We start from the raw sequence: 20988 nt of genomic DNA, 5'->3' as shown, positions 1-20988 counted from the left end.
AAAAACATTATGGAGATTCTCAAAGAACTAAAAGTAGACCTACCATTGGATCAAGCAATCTCACTAGTAGGTATTTACCCAAAGAAAAAGAAGTCATTTTATCAAAAAGGCACCTGCTCGCAAATGTTTATTACAGCAAAATTCACAATTGCAAAGATGTGGAATCAACCCAAGTGTCCATCAATTCATGAGTGGATTAACAAAATGTGGTATATGTATACTATAGTATACTATGCAGCCATGAAGGAGAATAAATTAAGGCCTTTTGCAATAATTTGGATGGAACTGAAACCACTATCCTAAGTGAGGTACCTAAAGAATGGAAAAACACACACATGTACTCGCTATTAAATTGGAGCTAACAGATGAGCACACATGTGCACAGAGGGAAGTCCAACTCATTGGAAATCAAGCAGGGGCTAGAGGGAGGAGAGGGTGGGTTAAAACCCACCTAATGGGTACAGTGAACACTATCTGGGTGATGGGCACACTTATGACCCTGACTCAAGCATAACACAATCGATACATGTAACCAAAAACATTTGTACCCCCATAATATTTTGAAATTTAAAAAAATAAAAATAAAAAAAGAATGGGAGCCCAAAGTCAAACTATCTAAAAAAATAAAAAATCCTTCCACTATCACTGTTTTGCTATGTTCATTCTTAGGACAAGTTAATTAACTTTTCTTAGCCTCAGTTTTCTCATTTGCAGTTAGTAATAGTATCAGCCTCATTAAGATTGTGGTGCTATTGCATAGGATTATATATGGAAAGTGCCTAGCAAAATGTTTTCTCTATTCATATATTCAAGTAATCAGTAAATACCTATTAATAATAGTATATTTGGAGATATTGTAAAAGAAAAAAATTATGTTCAGTTGAGATCATTCAGAAATATCTTCAGTGTGCTAAATACATGCTCAAAGGGATCATAGAAAGAGAAGAAAAAGATAATATTATATAGTAAATTTTTAAATTTAAAAAAAAGAAAGAAATATCTTCAGTGAAATGTGTTCTATGGAACAGATCCAAGAAAACCATCTTTTGAAAGCTTAAATTATAAAACTTTCCAAGGCCTCATAATTTTGTGAAACAACAGTCAGACTCAATTGTTCTAGTTCAGCATATTCCTCTATCATGGTTTCAAACTTCTTAGCTCATAATCTCTCTAAAAGATTTTTTAAAAACCAGTGTACCCCTTTGCATACTTAAGTTTACTTTTTTATTATAGGTTTTTAAATTTTATTTTTTGTCATTAGAAAAGAGAAAATTTATGTGTTTCGCGCAATAAAATAAATGAGGACTGATTAATTGGAATAAATCATCATAATGTGATCTGATGAAATAGGTTTTAACTATCTTATTGAATAACATGTACCTAATCTGTAAACACATCTCAGAAATAGCCATTGCCTCTGTAAGAATTAAAGTTCGTTTCCTGCTCTACAAGACTGGGTTGGAACTTTAGAATTATACATTTGACTACTTCTTCAAAGTTTTCAAAGAAAACTTCATATTCTTATCTTTTCTGATAAGCTTTCTCTCTGAAGCATCTTAGGTGAAAGAACCACTATTCTTGAATCTTGATGGTCTTTATAGAGACATCGAAGGAAAGATGGAAGAAATTAAGCTGTTCTGAAGCTTAGCTTTTGTTTCTCGTGAGAACACTTCTGAGTTGTAAGTAAAGGCCTCAATATTTTCCCATATGTTTTGACTTTCTGTATTTAACTCAGCCAACCACTGAGAACTCTTTTCTTTGAGGGAACTTCTTTCAGTTCTTAAGAAAAATAGAAGGATAATTTTCCACATGTCAATGAACAGAAAATAGTATCAGTGCATTTATAGCCCATTTCAACAAGAGAGAGAGAAAAGGGGAGACAGATTAAAGTGTTATAACTGCTGAAAAGAACAAGAACAATTTTCCTTTTTCACAAGATCACTGGTTCTTGGATTGTAGAGGAAACATTCACAGAATCTGAAACTTAATTAAAAGGTTATGCAGCTCAAAAACTGTTAGGCAACATTCACACCCACCAAGTTTCCTGAACCAATAGCCTGGAAAGAGCTGAAATTCACCTTTGCAGCATCAATGAAGGAAAAATCACAGAATTCTTGATCTAGAAGCATGTTGAAAATATTTAATTTACTACTTTATTTTTAGGTAAAGAAAATGTAACATGAGAAGTATTTCATAAACATATCTTTTGAAATCTATTATCATGGTAAATAACTGAAAGCAAATTATATATAGTGCAAAAAGTAAATGGGTAATAAAATAAGAATTTCCTCTGATGTACTCTTCCTGCTGAGGTAGAAATTAAGGATATTTTTTCTACAGCCTGGTCACAAAATGCTGATACAGCAGAAATTCTTTGTTATAAAAATACTAGGTACATTATTTACCAGAAAGGGTGAACTCCAATGTGTTAGGACTTTTTCATTCAATTAAATGAAATTATTACATTTTAGAAAGTCTATGAGTAGTTTAATTGGATTAGAGCCCAAGTCAATGAAACCGAAGTCTTGTTTACATAAATTTAACACCTGTATTGTTCAGTTACTTGAGCCCTGTTCTACAGCTAAAGCCTGCGCCCTTGGTCTTGTCCAGACTTTTCAAGGATGTCTGTTCCATTACAGAAATAACTCGGTAAGCGAGTACAGGTCATCCAACAGAAACTCATTCACCATGGTTGGAAAAGCAGCTCAAAGCACATATGCTGCTAATAGAGGAACATACTAAATGGTAGAATCATAGTCTAGTAGGTGTAGGAGGGACTTTCAAGCTCATCTAATAGGAGAATTCAATTTATACATAACAAAGCTTAGAAACAGAGAAGTTGTATAATTTGTTCAAGGTAAGTGAGTGGCAGGGCTTGAAATAAACTTGATCGTTCTAAGTGTCATGTTCCTCAACTATAAAATTAATATAATATTACCTAGCCTACTCACCTCATAAGGTGGTTGTGAAGTTTAAAATGAAGTGATGTAGATGAATATATTATTTTTTATTTTTAGAGAGAGGGTCTTGCTCCATCACCCAAGCTGGAGTGCAGTGGTGCAATCATAGCTCGTTGTAACCTTGAACCTGTGGGCTTGAGTGATCCTCCCACCACAGCCTCCCAAGTAACTAGAACTACAGGCACATGCCACCATGTTGGCTAATTTTATTTATTTATTTATTCATTTTAGAGGCGGAGTGTTGCAATGTTGCCCAGGCTGATCTCAAATTCCTAGCCTCAAGTGATCCTCCCACCCTGACCTCCCAAAGTGCTCAGATTACAGGCATAGGCCACCACACCCAACTAATATACTATTTTAAAGCCATCTAAACATTGCGGTTAAATGTGAGACAGTATTGTTTAAGAAGTGGTGTGTATCTTATAAAGAAAACCTGAATTTGAGTCCTAGGTTAACCATTTATAGGATGATTTGGCCAAGTTACTTAACATCTCTGAGACTGAGTTTATCTTCAGAAAGAGAAAATAATGTACCATTTTGCCAACCTTACATAGCTGCAAAGATCTAGTAAGGCAGACAATACATGGTAAAGGTCATAATAAATAAACTGTAAAGTTCTATGGCAATGAAACCTAAATATAACTAATGCTACTTGTGGCTGAGTTTACGCAGAGTGTTAAAAGGAAACAGCAGCCTAGTAAAAAAATACACCCATGTGCCCACACACACACTTGTTATTGTCTGGTGTGTTTTGTTTTTTCTATTTTAGCCATCCTAGTGGATGAGAGTGTTATTGTGGTTTTGATCTGCACTTCCTTAATAACTAATGATGTTGAGCATTTTTTCATGTGCTTATTAACAATTTGTATGTTTTCTTTGGAGAAATGTTTACTTAATTTATTTCCTTATTTTTAATTGGATTATTTATCTTTTCATTGTTAATTATAAAAGTTCTTTTATATTCTGAATACAAATTCCTTATCAGAGATATGCTTTGCAAATATTTTCTTGCATTCCATTCATTGTTATCTTCTTTGATGATGTCATTTGAAGCCCCAAATTTTTAATTTTGATAAAATCCCATTTATATTTCTTTCCTTTCTGTAGTTTGTGCTTTTAGTGTCTCCTTTTTAAATTTTGTACTCATTCAAATATATATACAGTATATAGAAGTTTAACACATTAACTGCCATGTGAGTTGTATTTAACTCACACTAGTTTTGAGCCTGAGACTTCATGAAGCTTATCTAACTCACACGTCTCTTCACCTTGGGAGCTGTGAGAACTTGTTTTCAAGTTGCATATAACTCACACACAGAAAACAATAAAAAATAACAAATTTTTAATTCAATTATAAAGGATCATTTTATTTTCTAAGTTTTTATTCTATTTTCATAATAAAACACTGGCTCCAAGGAAAAAACATTTTTCTAGTGTGGCAGTCAATGTGTTAAAGCTAGACCAGGGACTAGGAGCTAATTGCCCTAAAGCTGTCCTGGCCAAAGTAGATTTGGACATACAGTACAGATCAGGACCCTGCTCTATGTGAATTCATTGATTTCTATGCTTTCCCCCCTCTAATCCCACCATTCTCCACCCTTAGTTTTCACCAAAGTTCCTTTGGAAAATTATAATATTACTTCAACTGAACTAAAAGGAAATAAGTCTACACCTCTGCCAAGATATATTGGGAAACCAGTATGTTCTCAATGATCAGAAGTGTTTGTGGTACACCTTCAACTAAAATATTCAGAAGGGCCAGTATAAAAAGTATGGACCCAAAAGGGGCAGAAATGGAGAAACTCACCATTACTGTTAGTTTCTTGAATGGGCACCAAAATGGCAACAAGAAATGACAGCTAAAAGCTCCAAGTCAGAAAATATAAAAAGTAAATACAAGAACTCGAAAAGATGTAGTAGTCTGTGCTCATTTTGTAAAGGAACAGATTGTTCTCCATACCTAAGAGGGTTTTAAGAGGGTATTATCCACCAGTACCTCGTTTCCAAAGCAGCTGCACGTTGCAAACTAGAAGGTGTTAGTCCCAATCCCGTAATTATAGAACAGAGTGTCTGATTGGTCAGGCTGATCAGGTTATCACCCCTGCTCCAATAAGAGTGAACAACATCATATGGTATAAACATGACTCATATAGTAAGGAAAGCTGAAAACATATCTAAGATGAGAATAACTTAAGGTAATGTCACTACCTGGTGGGAAAAATAGTGCTAGTCTATCAGGTTACATAATCTATGGGAAATTCCACAGAGTCTTTGTAGTTGATTTTTTTAAATGAGTCTGTCCCATTAAGAATGAATGGGGCAGTTGGGCACAGTGGAGCATGACTGTAGTCCTAAGTACCTGAGAGGCTGAGGCAGGAGGGTCACTCAAGCCCAGAATTTCAAGCCCAAGAGTTGGAGGCCAGCCTGGACAACATAGCAAGACTCTGTCTCTACCAAAAAAAAAATAGAAAAAAGAAACAAATGTTAGGATTTTATCTGCCATTGTTAGAATAAAATTGAATAAGATTTTTAAAAAGGAATCAGTAGAGTTTTTTTAACTTTTGCATACACACACACACACACAATTCCCAAAGATCAGTTAAATTATCACTGCAATTGTATGATCAAATACTTTTGTTTACAAATAGATATCCATGCTTAGTTCCTTCTCTAAACACAATGAATTCTCCCATAACACAAAATAACACCAAATTCTGAAGTTTTCTTGTGCAGAGTTACACTACATTTAACTTCTCAAGTGAATAGTTTCAAACTATATCTTCAACTGGGAGCATGGATCAGTGGTTAAAAACAGGAAGTCTGATGAGTAAACTTGAAACCAGTGAAAATACAGAAGATAATGAGGGAAATTCAGAAAAATCTGAAATTGTCCACAGATGTGACAGTTATGGAGCAGTTCCTAAGTTCTCCCATATGAACCTGGTAGTGGAAAGCGTGATTGCAATATCCTGCCAAACAAGCAGCAAATCAACAGAAGGCAATCATAGGCTGTTCTCATATGCTGATTGAAAGTGTTTTCCTCAGTATTTTGGAGATTTAATAAAAGTTTTATGACTTTTGTTCAAGAAATCCTAGAATAATAATTGTATGAGACCATGATGCCAGCAGAATTATTTAAAAAACCAATCATGCAAATTTTAAGGAAGAGCACCAGAATTCAACAGAAAGCACAATCAAAAAGGCCAAATGGAAATTTTTTGAAGTTTTAGAACCTTCTTAGAAAGTGATGCCTAGCAGAAACTAGAGTGAAACAGAGGAAGGAAAGCTTAAAAGGAATCATTTCAAATACTCATTTTTACAGTTCAAAGAGTATAAACAACTGCTCAGGAGAATGAAGTTAACAAGATTTCTTTATCTTGCATTTGAAATAAAACATCAATATTAATAATTTGGCCATTTTCTTGGTCTTTGCTTGTTATATTTATAATGGTGTATTTGATGGTAAAATGATAAATAAACAAATTTTCCCTGAGCTATTGGTGTATGTTCAAACCTAAGATACCCAAAGCTGTAGGAGGGGACAATCATAGCCTGTGCTGTCACAAACCTTGAATGCTAAGCAACTTATGCAAAGTTCACTAAAATCATCCCTTTTCAGAGATTGCCTCCTCATTTTCCAAATGTGTTCAATGGAGTCCATACTCTATATTACACTTAAAAGTATGTTTTGAATACTATTCTTTCTAGACAAATTTAAGATGAAGTAAAACTTTTGCAACCACATAGATGTATGCTGTCTTAACCAGAAGAAAGGGCTGATAACAGTTAAGCTGCTATTTTTCATCTTAAAGAACTATTTAAAATTGTACTTAATTTAGCAACTCAAAGACCTTCTTGCATTCCGAGTTCTTAATTTTGATTTTTGATTTCTGGATGTGAAATAAATGGCTTCCATAAGAGTAAGATATGACTACAGACTATCCCCAACTTATGATGGTTCAACTTATGATGTTTCAGCTTTATGATAGTACAAAACTGATATGCATTCATAGAACCCATATTTAGAGTACCCATATGACCATTCTGTTTTTCGCTTTAAGTACAGTATTCAATAAATTACATGAGATATTCTATAATTTACTATAAAATAGACTTTGTGTTAGATGGTTTTGCCCAACCATAGGATAATGTAAGTGTTCTGAGTACATTTGAGGTAGGCTAGGCTAATCCATAATGTTCAGTACGTTAGGTATATTAAATGCATTTTGGGGTGAAGCGTGGTGGCTTGAACCTATAATCTCAGCTACTCAGGAGGCTGATGTGGGAGGATTGCTTGAGGCCAGGAGTTTGAGATCAGCCTGGGTAATATACTAAGAACCCATCTCTTTAAAAAATAAATAAATAAATAAAAATGCATTTTTTACTTATGGCATTTTCAACTTACAATAGGCTTATCAGGATGTAACTCCATCATAATTTGAGGAATATCTGTATTATTAAATCCTAGCCAAGCCAAGCCAATCCTACTAGTCTCAATGACATTGAGTGACCTGCAAATGCAGGCATTTTCTGAGGTGCTTATCTTACTCTTAGATTTCTAGAAAAGTCTGACTCTAAGAAGTTCTATCACAAGCCTATGGTCCATCAATTGACAAGCTTGTATTGAGTACCAGCATGTACTCAGAACTTACAGTCCCAAAACCATGAACTCCTCCATGTACTTGGGCTGCTTTATCTCTGCTTCTGTCAAAGTGACTGCCTTTACAAGAGGGATTCCAGTATCCCATCAACCTGCCTGACACATCTGGGATTTGGGGTGCTTCTGTGATAATTCACAGCTAGTCTTTTCAGTATACTGTCATTTCCTCTCTTTACTACATCTCATTCTTTCCAGGGAATTTCCTCTATTTTCAAATACCTGACAGTTTGCCAGCATATATTCTGTCTTGGAATAGCAATCATTATACTATGCCAAGAATTAAAATGAAATTAGAATGGAGACTATTTCATTTTAGATAAGCTGAGTTTGAAATCCTGGCTGGTTCCTTAAGTAAAAAAAGTCCTAACAGCAGTTGGAAATTGCTAGATTTCAGAGTCATCAGGAGAGAGATTTTGAAATCAAGGGAAAAGAGATTGAAGGAATTCATGTGTAAAGCAATGTGAATGGATGAGAAGTTACTCAAGGCAAAGATTGTGTAGAAAATAATATTTTCATTACAGAGCAACGGAGAGAAAAAGCAGCTGGTAAAAGAGATGAAAGAAAAGTTCTCACGAAGACAAAAAGAACCGGCAGGCTATACATCACAAGAGGAGAAAATTCCATGAAGTGAAAGTTCTGCAGAGAGGATAAGGAGAATAAGGACTGAGAATAGTCCATCAGATTTGTTGGATATGAAATTCCTGGTGACTTTCCAGACATGATTTCACGGAGGATGAAAGGTAAAAGCCATATTACAAGGGGTTAAGAAGTGAATGTATGAGCAGGAAGTGAAAGCAGAATTTGAACTCTTTTAGAAGAAGTGTGGTAGTGAACGGAAAAGAGATAAGGCAATAGCCTGCTACGGTAACAGGGTCAGAGGAGGGTTATTTTAGGACAGGGAGTGCCCTAGCCTTATTTGTGGCAGAGAAGGAGAAATTGAAGATGGAAGGAAGATAGGGAAACTGAGAAGAATTGAGCAGTAACAGAATAAAAGCAGTGTTTTTGGTGAGAAAAAGAATAGGTTACCTTCTTTTGAGCAAGAAAAAAGGACAAGAGGCTAACCCTTTAAGAGATATTGAAAGAGTCCACATAGACAGGCCTCATTCTCAATAAAACATAAGGCAAATAGCTAGCATAAGACAGAGAAAAAGAGGATATCCCCCCCCAAAAATATTTGGAGTTCATATTCTAAAAGTAAGAAAAATATTTATGTAGGTCAGAAAATGGAAATTTAGTTTTGAAAAATTGCCAACCTTCAACAGTTTCTTCAGCTACTCTCTGTAGCATTTATTCCCTTTTCCAGAATCAAAACTGTTGTTCTAGAAAAGTACACATATTTCCCTTGGACTGCATGGTGGTTATATTATAATTTGAACAAGCTTTTTTGGTTGTCAGAAATGAAGCAGTTCTCTGGATCCTTATCTGTGTTCTTTTGAGAAGAAGGTTCAAGATATTCACTTTGGTAATGTTCCACAGCAAGTACTGATCTCAATGCTTATTATCAAAGCCAATCAAAATTATATGGTGATTTTAACTGGTATACAATTAACAAATGACATCTTTTAGCAAAACACTATATTTTATATGGATTAACCACAGAAATTTTAAAATAAACTCAAGTTACTGAAGCTATTTTCCTAGTCCTTTTCATTCTTGCCTTTAATCACTAAGAGCTCATATTCAGTGATCTGGTACTGCTTGTGAGGTGCATGCTGTACATGAATGATATTCTTTAATCTTCATAATAACTTTATAGTGTAAATATTATTATTATCCCCATTTTACAAACAGTAGATAGGATTAGATTAAGTAGTTTCTTTAGGGTCTCAGAGCTAGTAATGATAGAGCCAGTATCAGTCCTAGTCTGATTTAAAAGCTTGTGCATCTAAAGACTAAGCTAAGGCTGGGCGTGGTGGCTCCCTTTCGCCTAGGAGTTCAAGACCAGCCTGGGAAACACAGCAAGACCTAAGTTTCTACAAAAAAAATTTTTTTTAATTAGCCATGCATGACGGGACCCGTCTATAGTCCCATCTACTAGGGAGGCTGAGGCATGAGGATCACTTGAGCCCAGGAGTTCAAAGTTGTAGTAAGCTATGAATGCACCACTGCACTCCAGCCTGGATGACAGAGTAAGATTCTGTCTCTTAAAAAAAGAAAAAGAAAAAGAAATAAAACTAAGCTGTACCACTTTACAATTCAGTTGGGTATTTTGTTATATACAGTTTTTTCTTGTTCTCTAATTTCTTTGGTTATCTAAGAATTCTCCTTTCTGCCCTCACTCTGTACCATGAGAGTATAAATTCCTTGAAATAAGATACAAAGTCTAGTATCCTTGGAACAGAATCTGGAACATAGTACATACTCAAAATATATAAAAGTAAATTGAAATAAAAATAAAATAAAATTAAAATTATTAATCTTACTCCATTTTCACCCCATCTGCTTTGCTGCCAGTATACTTCCTATATTCAGCACCCCTCCTCCCCTATGTGTCTCAAGAGAATATCCAAGTCCAGGAATGTGACTATTATTGTGAAAATAACACTGTAAAGTGGCTCCTATAAACAAGACTGTTCTTGGCAAATGTGTGAATTCAGTGAAGGTGAATACAGAGTTTTGTCATCAACAATTACTCAGGAAGATTTGACCTGATGTTCACTGGTTCGTTCAACAGCCATTCATCGGGAACCTTCTCTTTGCTTTACCAGTTCCTGCTCTCTGAGTTCTCAGACAAGTAGGGAAGAGAGACAGGTGTTATATGGTTATGGAACAGCCAGAAGGGTGGTAGGGAGGATGGCTGGACAGCATCTTGACACTTTTGTCATTGTTAATATATGTATTTCAACCTAACTTCCCAGTGTGGGCTCATTTCCTTTTTGCATCAACATGAAGACTCAGATGAAACCACACAGTGTATTTCATTTCAAAATGAAACTCATGACACAGCTAAGCAATGAGTCATCCTCAGAGACCATGAAATTTCAATCCCAGTGGCTTAAAGACTGGCGGGGTCTTTTCCACCATTAACCTGCATTGTGTTTTTCTCAGGCTGAACTTTTTTTAATCATGCATTTTAATTTAGCTAATGATTGTCCAAATGGCTAATCTTTATGTTATATGATAAAACCTACAACTGTGCGCAATCACTAAAAACTGAGTTTGGAACAAAAGGGGAAAGAAAGTAGGGAAATTATTTTCCTTACTCACCTAAATGATGGAGGAAATTAAGAGATTTGTTCACAATTTTTCCACAGCGTCTATCCTTACAACTTAACCAGGATTTCTATTTTACTTTATTGTGTACTCTATAGAATTTTTGTAAACTAACACAAGGCTGTATCTTTCACTTCAGAATGCAAATAAAGAATCATAAAATGAAAAGTGGACCCAGGTCAACAACACATTTCAGAATTTGTGAGATGCCACAAACGTAGCTTCCTATGCCACGTGGGTGATGTCATAGCTGCTTGTCTTAAAAAAATAAAAATATTTCTCAGAATTAAACACAAGTCATTGTGAACCAATCTCTCAGCAAGGGTCATTAGATTTCATCAGCCCCACCCTGACACCCATAACAAATGCACATAACACAAAAGGAGAGGGAGACAAAGTATATTTCAGAAATGCAGAAACAAAGTCACCTTTACTCCAACTCTTAGCTAATTTTTTTAAAAAGCATTCTTGTGTCCCAGAGCAAGCAAATCTTATATGTGATCTTGCATCATCTCAAATTCCATAATCCTTCCCTTCACTCCTACTGTCACTCTCCCTCACCACCGTGAGCATCCGTTCCCGCTTCGGGCCTGCCAAGCTGAGGTTGTGTAAAGAATGCACAGACAAGTGAGCCCAAAATTTTAAAACCTTCGCAGAGGCTAGCCCCAAGGATTACAGATCACATGCAAATTATGTGCTGGCTTCCAAATTATGTGCTGTGCACTGACATGCATCAAGACAAGAAATTTAGTTAATGTAGTGTGGAATGGGAAATTCTAATGAATCACCAACTATATGGCAAGCAGGGAAGTTGACAGCCCATATCCCACCTCTGTATTCTCTGTAATGCAGAGGTGACAGTAAGCCAGACAGAGGTGCTTAGATTTCACAACTTCTGATAGTTTGGTTTTGGTCAACATCAAGGTCCTTCCTAAATACCTACCACCTACAAAGATGGGTGGGACACAGAACCACTTCCACTTGAAGAAGTGAAAGAAGAAGAACATCTTCTTCTACCAACCCAACCAATTTTAGTACACACCTAGATCAAATCTTAGTCTTTCTTTCTCTCTTTATGATGGTGCCACATCTTACTCCAGGACTAGATGGGTCAGCCTATAAAGAGAAAATCTCATATAATTCAAATTACCCTTGAAAATCCCTTCATTTCCCCATAGAGTTCAATATCTTCTGTTGGTGATCTTATCAATTCCTCTAATATTTCTTTAGGGCTTTTGATTAATTTTCAATTCCTACATTAACATGTCAACAAATCATTCACCACCCATTTACTAAGTCCCTTGGTAAAAATCTGTTTCACATCTTTATTGTTGGTAAGGGAAACCCTAAAAATCATTCATACAATCTTTCCATGGATTTTCACCAAAGACATTGACTATTTCAGGCTCGATTAAATCTTTTGCTTGCTAGAATGAACAGATAACTGTACCACTACTCACCCTAACTCTGACCCCATCTCTAGCCACCCACCTCCACGCCTGTCTCTCTGTCCCTGCCCCACTTCTTTCCTTCCCTCCCACCTTCATTTCTGCAAAGGTCAATTCAGATAAATTAATTGCTTATATAATGAAAATCTTCTGTGTTGAAGGACTATTCTTTTTTTTTTTTTTTTTTTTTTTTGAGACAGAGTCTCGCTTTCTTGCCTAGGCTAGAGTGAGTGCCGTGGCGTCAGCCTAGCTCACAGCAACCTCAAACTCCTGGGCTCAAGCGATCCTCCTGCCTCAGCCTCCCGAGTAGCTGGGACTACAGGCATGCGCCACCGTGCCCGGCTGATTTTTATATTATATATATTAGTTGGCCAATTAATTTCTTTCTATTTTTTTATGGTAGAGACGGGGTCTCGCTCAGGCTGGTTTTGAACTCCTGACCTTTGAGCAATCCGCCCGCCTCGGCCTCCCAGAGTGCTAGGATTACAGGCGTGAGCCACCGCGCCCGGCCTTGAAGGACTATTCTCAAGAAGCATTTATAAACCCATTAGCCTGAGTTTCTGTCACCATATTATTTTTTATGGTTCTCACTCATTCATTCATTCTTCATTCATCCATTCCACAAACAATTTACATTAGCTGTGCACCAGACTCCATCCAGACACTGGGGACCCATCAGTATTCACAACAAGCAAGGTCCTTGTCCGAAAGGAACTCACTTTCAGTGGAGTAGACAGTAAAGAGGCATACTATAGATTGCCAGACAGGAGTGAGTGTTAAAGTGGACAGAGGGGACAGGGTGGTCAGACAAGGCCTCTGGAAAGTGACATTGACCTAAGTAAGGAATGGGAGTCAGTGTCTCTCTGGGGAAACAATGTTCGAGACAGAGGAAACAGCAAGTGCAAAGGCCTGAACGAGAAAGTGGGATTAGAGTGTTCCAGAAATAGAAAGGAAACTTCCGGTATGGATAAAGCTGAGAGCTCAAAGAGGAGAATGAAATGAGTTTGAGAGTTGGCCAGGATCCAGAAGGACTTTGGGGTTGTATTTATGAATGTTATGCAAAGCCCTGGGCTGTGCATCATTTTGAACAGGAAGGTGGCATGATCTGACCAAGGCATTTTTAGAAGGATTTCTCAAGCTGTTATGTGGAGAGTGGCAGGGGTGTGGGGCAAGGAGAGTGGACAGCAGGAGGCTGAGAAGGCCCCTCCAACCCAGTAGCATGGCCCTATGTCTCAAATTAGTGTTTTCCAGCATTTAACTTTTCTGTCAGGCAAAACAATAGAGATTTCTAGTTAAGTGGTTTTGTTAACAAAATAGGCAACTTCCATAGAGTCCTTCCCTCCCACTCTCTGGGTGTGACTCCTCACCCTGACACCGGCTGTGAAGCCGGTCCTGAGAGTAAGAGCCACGCGGATCCACGCAGCTGCACTGAATACTGCCCCCTTGCTAATATCGTATTCCCCATTTTTCACTTTCTCTCACAATGCAGTTTCTGGCAGCTTTAAGAAAAAAAATAATAGCTTGAAATCAAAAATTCAATGTTAGTTCCTTGACCAAAAAAATAAAAAAATAAGTATTTCTACTAATAAAGTCATGTGTCTTTAATATGGACAGTAAATTTTCCTCTGAAATACTAGCTAGGCATACAAATACCAGGAGAAAAAAATGAGCTTTGAAAATTCACCTTCTTGGGTATGAAAGGTTTCCAGAAAAATCAACTGTGAATTATCTCCTAATGTCTAAATATCTGGATATTTTCAACATGGTGCACACGCGCACGCGCACACACACACGAAACCTTCCCTTCATATTCTCACTATTAGGAAGATGGGGAATTAGGTCTCCATCTCTGGAGGAACAAGTCTTTGTAAGTGGATATGTTTTTACAACAAAGGACCTGTTTCTTCAGATTTGTTCAATATTTTCTTTCAATTCCTTTGTTAAACATTCGTATAGATAGAATTTTTAGTACCATGAGAAGGCTGTGAATGTAACTTATTGAGTTTCGAATCTGTAAGAAGTAATTTTTTAACTCTACCTTTGATTTATTTAAAAGCCAATAATGAATTTTTTAAATAAAAATAGAAGTAAAGGTACCTGATGCAAAATATTAATGTATAGTGCGAATTATCATCACTAAAATGCCCATTTCTTATGTAGTGTATATGTGTGTTATGTGTACATATACACATATGTATACATTTATATAAATTTGTATCAAATATGTCTGGGGCATTTTTCTCTAGACCTTCCCGCAGCCCTGCCCATCCCTTGGCTCCCTCAGTCCACCACGCCCCTGTGCTGCCCTGGGTTTATCCAAGGATTTGAATACCTCAGTGTTATGGTACTAAACAAGAGGAAACACTTCCAGGAAAGGTATGAATAATAAAGTTCTGTTTTATAAGGGCCATGAGGATAAATAAAAGTACAAAGTCCTAATTAAACAGACACCATTCATCATCACTCTCTGTGAAATACTACAACACTTTCTAATACCTCAATGAAAAAACACAAGGCTAACATTTTGGCACAATGCGAAATCTGGCAGGCATGATGTTTGGCCAGTCTATAAGGCTGCCTTTCTCCTAGGACCTCCTCTAGAGAAAATGCAGACTGCCTCAGAGCACGTTTGTGAAGGGAGGAGGTCTTGAAGAGCCATTTGGTTTGCTTCTCAAAAGTGAATGAATAGAACAGGATTAAGCTAGAGACACCAAGTCTCCCCAGACTATCACCTGATACATTTAGCCACAGAAAGAGGAAATCTGTGAATCGGTGGGGACCACCATCTTCATGTGATCCAACACTTAGCATCAGTAGCATCATATGGGAACTTGTTAAAAATGCATATTATGGGCCCCACCAAAGACCTACTAAATCACAATTTCTGGACACAGGACTCAGGAATGTGCTTTAAGAAGCCCTCCAGGTCATTTGAAGGCTCACTCAAACTTGAGAAGCACTGCTTTACTTAACAGTGGCAAAGAATAGAGGATGTACAAGCAAGAGGCTGGGACTTGAGCCCAAGGGAACATGAGCCAGAGGCAACTTTGTGTTCAAAATGACACCCACTGCCTTACCTGCAATGCATATTGCATCATGTGGGGTTTTCCTTCTTTGAGGGACCAGCCTCACGTGGACCAGTCTTATTTCACAGTAGGGATGATAATTTTTCAGTGACTCACACCTGAACATCTGCATCACTTATAGGGCCATGGTTCTTTAATTATGAACCATGGCCCATTAATTAAGACATGGTTCTTTAATTATGTTACAATATTTCTTCTCCGTACTAGTCACTATAAACCACCTGAAGTAAACTTGCTGCTGTAGCTCTGAGTGAAGGGGAGGTGTGTTTATTTTGAATTATCCAGGAACAAGGACTCTCCTGAATTCATAGACTAATCATCCATTTGTGGGAATATCCGAAGGTCCTCCTCCTTCCTGCCATCTCCCTTTTGTCCTTTCCACTGCTCCCCAGAAACGTTGTATATGAAGAAGAGACAATAGGAGGTTACTTTCAAATAGGTTCCTCAGGACACCTGTAAATGACTCTGTAGGACTAGAGATCAGAACAATTGGCCGAAGTAAGACATCTTATATTATTGATTCAAATGCTCATTTCATAGATGAATAAAATTAGCCTTAAGAAAGTTGAATAGCCATCTGTGATAGAATTAGAATACAATTTATTCCATTTATTTTAATCAGATGTATACTTTCAAATAATTAGAGCAGACATATAATTATTTTAAAATATAAAACATAGTAGCCCCCTCCCAGAGGCAACATCTTTTCTCTCCTTCAGAGGATTCTTTTGGAATGTGTCACTGTATCTCCAAATAATATGCATTTATTGTTATTTCTTGATTTTTTAATTGTAGTCATTATATATAGATTTTTATCCCTGGTGAGGCCTTAGCTTTCTTTAACCCCACTCCCATCCCCCACAACAAATACACTCTTCCCATACCCACCCCCTCATTCACTCAATAGGGTTGTATTGAAATTTTGGTTAGATCAACATTCACTCTTTACGTTACTGTGACGACATGAATGTCATTCACAACTGAAACATGTAATTATTACAGTTCCTTTCATTTCCTGCACAAACTTTTGTTGACTGGGGGATAGAGGGAAGCAGGAAGCTGGTGAGAAGATAATAACTGCTGTGCTTTTTTTTCTCATTTGCTAACATGCTAGGTTTTCTATGTACTTATCACTAATTCAATCCCAAACTCTTGGCCATATTTCTAAAACTCCCATCAATATATTGTAAAACTTAGTGTTCTTCTGTTAATCTTCTTAAGAAAATATTTTCTGGAGCCTTGTGATTTGCTTAATTCTGGACATCATCTTCTATGCCTATTGTCCAGGTATTGCCCTGGAATCTCCTTTCATTCAAGATTCTTTCCGCTCCCTTATATTAAATCTCCTGTTTCTTATTTCCCATGCCTTTCTTTTTTTCTTTTCTTTTTTTTTTAGTTTGTGATTTCATTTTGATGGGTCATATGTAGCAAGCTTGTGGGAGATAAAAACTTTCAGATCTTGAATATCTGAATTTTTTAAGTCTATCCTAATATTTGCTTATGAATTTGGCTAAGTGTAGAATGCTAGGTTAGGAATCAATTTTCTTCAAAAATTTTTGAGGTACTGTTCCATTAAATTCTAGCCTTTGTTGTTGCTATTGAAAAACACATAGGTGCTTTGTGGTTTTTTTGTTTGTTTGTTTGTTTGTTTGTTTGTGGGTTTTTTTGCCTTTTTTCATATGACTTGGGTTTGTTGGTTTTTTGTTTTGTTTTGTTTTGTTTTTTTTCCATTTCTGGAAGTTTCTAAACCTTCTTGCTTTCCCCAGTATTGTAAAATTATAAAATGATATATCTTGGAGTGAGTCTATTTTTAATCCATTCTGCTGGGCAATCTATTGATTATTTCAACCTAGAAACTCTAACGTTTAGTTCTAGAAACTTTTCTTTAATTATACGGCTGTTGATTTCCTCTTTTCTATTTACCCTCTTTTCCTTCTTTCCCTTAAAAACTTCTGCTATAAATGCACTGAACCTCACGATCTGGTCCTCTAATTTTATTATATTTTCCTTTTACTTTTTATTTCTTCCTTTTTGTTCAACTTTCTCAGAGATTTCTTCAATTTTATCTTCCCACTGTTCTGTTGAGCTTTTTATTTCCATTATTACATTTTTAATTCCTAAGAGTTCCCATGTGTCCCTTTTTAAAGCATCCTGTTCTTGTTTCATGAATGCAATATTATCTTATATCTGTCTGAGGACACTAATGATGATTTTTTTTAAAGAAGTCTTTCCTCTGAAAAAAACTTCTTTTCTTCTAAATTGATTTTTTTTCTGTGTGTTTGTTTTGGTCTATTTGTTTCATTGAGACATCTTTCCTCAGCTAGCTGGTGACCTTGCTTGCCTACTCATATTTAAGAATGGGGCCCTAAAGGAGTTGATCAGAAGTTCTGAGCCTATGGTTGGGACTTGACTACCATGGGCTTCACTGTACCTATTGATCTAGCTGAGCCATTTCCTTGGAGATCTGTCTCCTCCACCATCAGTACAAGTACTACAAGTACTGTTTTATTCTAGGTCTGGTGGAGTTCCTAGAGAAGGATATTCCAGGCTTCTATCTAGAAGATACAGGTCTGCCTGTCAACATTTTGGGAGCTGCGTGTAGAAGAGGTCTAGGGTGGTCTTCGTATTCATAATGTAAATATTTGCTTAATCCCTTGGTTTTCAATATCACACTCACACCCTCAACTGTGTCTGAAAAATCCTAGTGCAGAAACCTTATGTTTTATGGTCTCTAGTGAGCAATTTTCTTCACCCTTCTTCCAGGGTGGGTTAAGGGTAGAAAAGAATTATAAGTCTATGGATTGAGAGAGGGGATCAAACTGGTTTTTAAGCAGACTTTTAATCAGTGCTCTCCTTTTTAGCATTACCTCTCCTCTTCCAGGGGTATCTCATGTGCTAATTCCTCAAGCTTTGGGAGATTCTGTGGTATAGATCAGGCTTCCTCCCAGCTTCCCCACTGCTGGCCTAAGAGTCAGCTTTCTCAGGTATTTCACATTGTACTGATGTTGTCTCTCCTTTCTCACTGTCCTTTTATGTTATACTTTTTTCCCAAAAAAATTCATTTATTGCCATTTTATGAGCTATTTGGAGGAAGAAAAGTAAATGTGTATGCCCAATCCACCATCTTGACCCAAAAGTCCCAGAAATAATATTCATAACAGAGTTTTCCATGCAGCAGAAAGTAAGATAGAATTTCAGTGATTACCTAGAGAACTTAATTAACATTTAAAAATCAAAAATAAATAAGGCAGAAGAATTTATTAATACAATCACTTTGAAAAAACTGTTAGCATATTTCCCTGGCAGGGGAGACACCATGATCACAAAGATCATCTTCCCAGGGCGAGGCTGATCCATTGCACTCCAGATGGGCTGACCCCTGTGATTTCCCCAAATGTGAGGAACTCAACTGCATAACTTGTGGTAGTTGGAGACTGTGTTTGCTTTCTTCCCTGGGAAACAAAAAACAGTTGGCAATAATTTTTTGAATATTATACCAAAAGCAACAAAAGCAAAAATAAACAAGTGGGACTACATCAAACTGAAGTTTCTGCACAGCAAAGAAAAAAATCAATCAACAATATGAAAAGGCAGGCCAGCCGCGGTGGCTCACGCCTGTAATCCTAGCACTCTGGGAGGCCGAGGCCGGCGGATCGCTCGAGGTCAGGAGTTCGAAACCAGCCTGAGCAAGAGCGAGACCCCGTCTCTACTATAAATAGAAAGAAATTAATTGGACAACTAATACATATAGAAAAAATTAGCCGGGCATGGTGTCGCATGCCTGTAGTCCCAGCTACTTGGGAGGCTGAGGCAGCAGGATTGCTTGAGCCCAGGAGACTGAGGTTGCTGTGAGCTAGGCAGACGCCACAGCACTCACTCTAGCCTGGGCGACAAAGCGAGACTCTGTCTCAGAAAAAAAAAAAAAAAAAAGAAAAGGCAGCCTACAGAATGGGACAAAATATTTGCAAACCATATATCTGATAAGGACTTAATATCCAATATATATAAGGAACTCAAGTCACTCAATACCAGAATATATATATATATATCACAATCAAAAAATGGGCAAAGGACCTAAATAGATATTTTTGCAAAGAAGTTATAAAAATGGCCAATGAATTTATGAAAAGGTGTTCAATATCATTAATCATCAGGGAAATGCACATCAAAATCACAATGAGATATCACTTCACACCTGTTATGATGGTTATTATCAAAAAGACAAAAGATATGAAGTGTTGGCAAGGATGTGGAAAAAAGAGAACCCTTATACATTGTTGATGGGAATGTAAATTGGTACAACCATTATAGAAAATAGTATGGATTCCTAAGACAAGGTCCTGGAGGGAAAAAACAGTATGGAAATTTCTCAAAAAATTTAGAAAAGAACTATCATATATTCTAGTAATCTCACTTCTAGGTACATATCTAAAAGAAATAAAATCACTATCTCAAAGAGATATCTCTATTACCGCATTCATTGCAGCATTATTCACAATAGCCAAGATATGGAAACAACCTTAATGATCAATGATGAATGGATAAAGAAACTGCGGTATGTGTATATATATATATACACACACACACAATGGAATATTATTCAGCCCTAAAGAAAAAGAAGGAAATCCTGCCATTTGTGACTACATGGATGAACATGGAGGGCATTATGCTATGTGAAATAAGCCAGGCACAGAAAGACAAATACCACATGGTCTCATTTATATGTGGCACCTAAAAAAGCTGAACTCATACAGAGTAGTAAGGTAGTTACCAATAGCTGGGAGGTAGGGAAAATGGGGAGATGTGGTCAAAGGATACAAACTTTCAGTTATAAGATAAAAAAGTTCTGGAGATCTAATGTACAGCATAGTGACTATAGTTAATAAAAATGTATTGTGTACTTGAAATTTTCTAAGAGAGTAGATCTTAAGTAGTCTCACTATAAGAAAAATCTATGTGTGGTGATGGATATGTTAATTAGCTTGATTGTAGTAATCATTTTGCAATGTATATATATATATATATATACACATTGTGTGTGACAATGTATACATGAGACGTAAGAATGTCACACTGTATCCCTTAAATATATATAATTTTTATTATCAATTATACTTCCATATAAACTTGAGAGAAAATAATTATTTGGCAATATCTATAATAACTGAAAATGCCCCAAATCTGTTTTACTTCTAGGTATATATCCAATAGAAATAAATACATATGCTCATCAAACATCATATACAAAATTATCCATGGCATTCATGTTAGCCAAAAAATGGAATGAATCACAATGCCCGTCCACAGTGAAATGTATGATAAATTGTGATGTCTTCATGGAATATGCACAATATACACAGGGGAATGCTATGAAATGAAAATAAGCAAATTACAGCTATATTCAAGAATACAAACATAATTTGAGTGAAAAAGGCATACACTAAAACACATATGCTATAAAATTCTATTTCTATCAAGTTCAAAACCATTTCAAGGTGATAGAAGTCATAAAAGCATCCACCTCCGAGGGAAGGAATAATTAGTGAGAGGGGGGACAAGAGAGGCTTCTGGGGAGCTGGAAATCCCCTAATCAGAGATGTGATTCCATAAGTGTATTCCCT

The 20988-nt window shown here is 36.5% G+C and overlaps 1 protein-coding gene and 1 non-coding gene across 2 annotated transcripts in view; both read left to right on the top strand.

Annotated features, from left to right (window-relative positions):
• Nucleotides 1-20988, top strand: part of RPL24 (ribosomal protein L24) — a 371901-nt gene that overhangs the window by 162608 nt on the left and 188305 nt on the right. The gene's annotated exons all lie outside the window — the stretch shown is intronic.
• Nucleotides 18659-18822, top strand: LOC142874834 (U1 spliceosomal RNA). The gene has a single exon (XR_012922432.1). It is a non-coding gene; the product is annotated as a U1 spliceosomal RNA (small nuclear RNA).

The sequence above is a fragment of the Microcebus murinus genome, chromosome 1 (assembly GCF_040939455.1).
Source record: "Microcebus murinus isolate Inina chromosome 1, M.murinus_Inina_mat1.0, whole genome shotgun sequence".
NCBI lineage: Eukaryota > Metazoa > Chordata > Mammalia > Primates > Cheirogaleidae > Microcebus > Microcebus murinus.
This window is presented reverse-complemented; position numbering and strand designations above follow the sequence as displayed.